This window comes from Grus americana, chromosome 3 (genome assembly GCF_028858705.1).
Source record: "Grus americana isolate bGruAme1 chromosome 3, bGruAme1.mat, whole genome shotgun sequence".
Classification (NCBI taxonomy): Eukaryota; Metazoa; Chordata; class Aves; order Gruiformes; family Gruidae; genus Grus; species Grus americana.
The window spans coordinates 40449156-40454692 of NC_072854.1; positions in this window are offsets into that span (position 1 = coordinate 40449156).

The following is a 5537-nucleotide window of genomic DNA, read 5'->3' on the forward strand; positions in this document are numbered from 1 at the left end:
TTATTATGGGTTGCAATGTCTCTTCTAGATTTGAGGTTAAGCCCAGATGGTAGCCCAGATTAATTGAGGGGCTGCCTCCCAAATGCTAGGCCCCAATTTCATGGGTCTCTTGGTTAACTCAGCCAGTAGAGTATGTATCACTGTGTAGAATTGCTATGTGTTAATGTCTTCTAAATCCCAAATCACCCTAATCTTGGATGACCAGATGGGTCACCAATGTCACTCACTTCATTCTGGTCTCTCTTTGAATATCTGACTCGTTTCCTCCCTGCCCTTTTCCCCCCCTTTTTCAGTTCTCATAATGCTGCAGTACAAGTATCTGTTGGAGAAAGGAGAGTTGGCTGTAGCTAGTCTTACGCTGTTAGGCCTGTTCCTGAAACAGCACTCACAGCCAATTAAGGCAAACTTTTCACCAATGCCCAAGAAAATTTTCACATAAATTCTCCACACTTCCTTCTTTAATAACCCTCCAACTTTATAATAGTAATCACTTCCTCTGGAGAACAGAACCTGACGCACATGATACCTCAGGGTAAAAGCTGGTTTTTTGGAAGAAATATGAGATTGGGAGTCAAAATTGGGCATATGCTGAAAAGGGCAAGTGCACAGTGGTAAGAATGCACCTTTTTGGTCTTTGACACTTTCATTCTTCCATCTGAAGTCTGTAATTTATCATAGGATATACTGGACATACTGTGACTTCTGGTGAGGATTAAACATAAAGATTGCTCTAGTTTAGCTTTCTGGGCTCAGAATCATTTCATGGTTGCAGTAAAATTGGTGCACTGGCTCAGAGCTTCCTTCAGTCTTGGCGGGAAAGCTTCTGGCTCCTCACAAGGGTGAGATCTGGCCGGGAAGCAGTGAGTCACTGAACTGCAACACCACAGAAAAGATGCCCAGGTGAGACATTTAGATGGCACTGCAGTGGTGGTCCAGAAGGATATTCAGGGGACTGGGCACCTAAGTCTACAAGCAGCCCTAGAGTCCTATGAACGTGTGTAGAGCAGAGTGCCTGTGGGCATACTCTTCATTCAAGTGATGCTGATAATAGCAACCACCTCCTCTAGGGAACACACCCCCACTTTCCAGGTTGTGTGTGCCCAAAACGGAGAAGAGCCATGAGGCAGACCTTCTGATCTCCTCTCTCTGCAAGTTGAATCCATCACATGGAAGACACCAGAGTATCTCTGGTGTTATTAAGACTCTCAAATCAGGTCTTAATAAAACATACAAATAATAATGCACATATAGGTAAATTATTTCAGTGGGGAAAATTCAGGTTGAGTGAGTGAAACAGATTAACTAGAAAGGCTGGTAAACAACCTTTCTTTTATCCACTGGGTCCTGGAAAGGTAGGCCCATTCCTCCAGTCCTTGTTCAACTTTCAGTGCCTTCCTCAGCCAAACAAATCCCACCAAGGTCTGGCATTAAGCCTGGTCCCCTGTCACAGACAGGCCTCCTTCTTCTCTCACATGCTGCTCAGTCTGCTCCCTGCTTGCTGCTCCTTTTCCCCACTGCCCACCCCACCCTTCGTTTGGGCAGGCTGTACCATGTCCACCTTTTCTTAGGGAAAAAACAATTGTCCTCCCTTCATCTCCTCTCCTGAGGTTTTGGCTTGACCCAGAGGAAAGCATTGAGGAACTTCTCACGCTCATGACCTCTGTAACATAATGTACAATACACAATAGTGGGCAACAAATAAATTAGACAACAAATACTTGTCTTCCAAGGTTGTGGTATGCTCTGCTGTTTTTATGTCTGCAGTGTTTCTAGTGGGGGTCTTTAGAAAGCCGGAGTTAATGCAATGGCTCATGAGAAATGGAGCGCAATTAGTGAAGGCTCCTGGAAGCATGCAGGGCAGAAAAATCGATCTTTGCAAACCTTGGCCTTAGCCTGTAAAGAAGTGGTTTATGATCATGATGCTTTTTGACCTGTCAGCATCATGACAGTATATAAAAAAGGCTGCTGCTGCTCCTCCCCGGAGCTGCATTGGAAACAAGAGTTAAGGGGCAGAGGGCACTGTATTGCCCCCTCAGCTATCCAAATGCAAAAAGAGATACACTGCATGGCCAAGAAGAGTTTGTAAAGTAACAGCTTAGCAGTATTGTTGACACACCAACCGGGTAAGACTCCCCACGATGTTGCAATTAGGTCAGATACCTTCCCTCATGGTATATTAACCAGGAGGCTCTGTGGTGAACTCCGATTTCTGGTCAGCATCTTTTCATTTCAGTCCTGATGCAGATCCTGAGTCTTTGCTCCAAATAGGCATGAGATTGGAGGGATTAGAGGCCACTTTGCTGTATTGTTGGTAGCTAGGTGCAAGACTGTCTGGGGAGAGGTGGGGTGGAGGTGTTGCAAAAAAGGCAAATCTCTAAAATTGATACCTGTACCTGGGAAACTCTAAAATGCCACTGTATAATCTGATGGTGCCAGGGACACACAGTACAATTCCCCTGGGAGCCGGCAGCTCTGCTCTGCTGATGGCTTTAGGGGAATAGCGGTTGGCTAGTGATGTAAGCACACCCACCTCTCGCTTCCAGTTCTGTTGATCCCATTGCTTTGATTTCCAGGTTCAGTACTTTGAGGCTGAGGATAGAAAAGAACAAGTTGTGAGAATTAGTCTTTCTTTCTTTCTTTCTTTCTTTCTTTCTTTCTTTCTTTCTTTCTTTCATCAAAATCACTGCAAGTGTGCTGAGAATTGGGGGTTTCTGCTGCAACGTTAGTACTGAGACCACTTGTGACACTTTCTCATTAGCCTGTGTAATGGGAAGCCAATCTGCTGCTCAGGAAGCAGCACTGCGAATGATTTTCAGCCACAGATGATGCAGCCTGGCTTTGAACTGTTTGGGCCTTGTAACACAAGCACCAGCAATATTCATTTAATGTGCATTGACCTTTCCCTGACCTAGGAGACAGAGACAGCTCCTGCTCTGGCTTATCACCATGCCTTTTTTTGTAAAGGTTTCTGCTTGGCAGACTACACGGAGGAAAATATTAAATTCTGTCTGCAAAAGGTGCAAAGTTTGTTTGGCTTCAGCACGGCTAGGGGAGAGAAGAAAACTTGTTTATTTTTCCCCTCCTGTAGCCATGCTGAGGACACATGTCAACTTTTGAACCTTAAAGGGCAGTGATATGGGGTGAGGGCAAAGGAGTAATCTGGACAATAGGTGCCCCTAGGGCATTAAAAATAACTATTCCATTTGCCTTCTGTTGCTGCAGTAGGCTCACGCCACTTGTCACTTACCAGGGGACCTGTATCACACAGGATGAACCTGGGGATGACAGGAAGTTCCTGAATGTAGGCAAATCCATCAAGCGTCATGCTTTGGACATGAAACTCTGAACCACCTCCTGCTCCTAAGCTGATATCGCTTTTATGTACAGTTGCAGAGCCACAAGTTTTTAATTTCCATGCCCCATTACAGCAGAAGAGAGACTAGGGATGTGCCATGATGTGGATCCCCTTACCCCAAAGAAACCTGACATACTACACAGTTTGCAGGCCAGCACTGCCATAAGACCCAATGCACCAAAATTTGAGCACCCACAACACGGTCATAAATGAGGAGAAGGGGAAACATGTGAAGGGGCATAAAGAAAACATGTCTTCCTTGAAAACCAACCAGAACTCAAGGGAAGAGATCACAAAGAAGCAGAACACAAGATAAAAGATTACTGCCTGGCCAAAAGCGTAAGACTTCATACTTGAGTTGGATAAACCTTTGCTGACAATACCACACAACCATCACAGTGCCCAGCTGGGCCAACTATGCCTTAAGACCTGATGGCATAGTTTTATCTCATTTGCCATTAGAAGGCCACTTTTGTTCTATTTATTACCACTCCATCTTGTTTTATGCTTCCTTGGTCTACAGATTACTCTGAAAGCTGAGAAAAACACACTGCAGTTTCAGTTGCCTCATTGAAAGAAGGTAATTATATTTCCATTTCCTTCTTGGCCTTTCTTGCTTCTCCAGTTTATGGATTGCTGATCTACTCATGTGGCCTTTGTTTTGATCTCTGCACTATACGCCAGGGCTTCAGAGAACTCATCCAGGGAGCAAATGGGCATTTGTCAGAAATATCTATGCAAAGATAGAGCAGGATGGAGCCAATGATATCTCAGAGATATGAAAGGGTTGTGCCACGTTGAACTGCTCTGACATCAGTTGTCACCTTGGCTGATCATGCAAGCAAATGTTGGACTGGTGCCCACTGCAAAGGAGCTGTGAAGAAAGGTCTCACTTTTCCAAACTGCTGGCCGAATAGCTGCAGGGCTGTGAACTCTTCCTTTAATACATTTGCACAAACTGTGAGATTTAGAAGGGGTAAGGGTTTCAGTGCAGCTATTTATCCCATGTAGAATCATATACCCAGAAAGAAGGAGCTAAATGTGTTTCTGGCAATAAATCAGTTCGAACAAATTGCAGAGTCACAGGACAAAGCCTTGCTGCACAGAAAGCCCAAGAGGGGACAATACTAGAGCCAACTGCACTTACCTGCAAACCCTGGCACTTTTAAAGCTCACTTTTCAGTGCTACTGCCAGCTGCTTTTTTTGACAGCAAGCTTGAATGTTTACATAAAATTAATAAAAAACAAATGCTTGTACCATTACTTTCTGGGCTTGGTATTTCTCCTCCAGTGTGCAGAAAGCCCCCCCACCCCCATTACTGTAAAGGCTCCAAGTTTGATCAGCTCAATATAATCTCTGCCCTCTGTTCTGAGATCCCCTCATGGGTCCTTGCCCCAGTTTGAGATCAATCTGAACATATCCTCTAACAAAATGACTATACCCAATCTCAGCACACTCCTGCTCCACATTCTGCTAAGTTGATTATAGAGCTAATTGGACACAGGGAACAAAGCAATTTAACTTCCCTAGAAGATGACAGCACTGAAATGCCCAGAGCCATTGAGAGTAGCTCTATGCAGGAGCTAATTTTTCCACCTCGCTTACCACAGGCAGCTTTCATGCACTGGAAGTTTTAGGGCAATACTTTTCATCAGAAAAGAAACGAAGTGTTTGGAAGCACACTGCACCAGCCCAGGACATTAATTTGCTCATTCTCTAATCTATGTCGAGGTGTGCCACAAATGGCCCTTTTCACCACTGGGAAACCTAAGAGCCAGCAGCATTACAGCTGCTAAGAAAAATGATGCAGAGGATGGAGTGAGCCCACCGCTGTTCTCTCAAGATAGCCAAGGAAACCGGGATGAGAATGGAAAATAAGGAAATACTGAGCATTTGGAGAAAACTAAACAGAGGAACAGAGGAAGAAAGGCAAGGGGAGAGGCCTCTCCTTCACTGGGGTTACTCCTTCCTGGACCCGTAGACCAATGGCACCGAACAACTTTGGGAAGGGCTTTTTGGTCACCTGGCAAGAGGCTGCTGAGCAAGGGGGGAGCTGAAGCCTGCTCCTGAAGTATATCCCTATGGTTTCTGAAGCCTTTCAAAGGACTTGCTTCCTCCTGGTACTCAACAATGCTGGTTTCCCATGGGGGTGACAAGGGGAGCATCCCTTTTTAAAAAGTT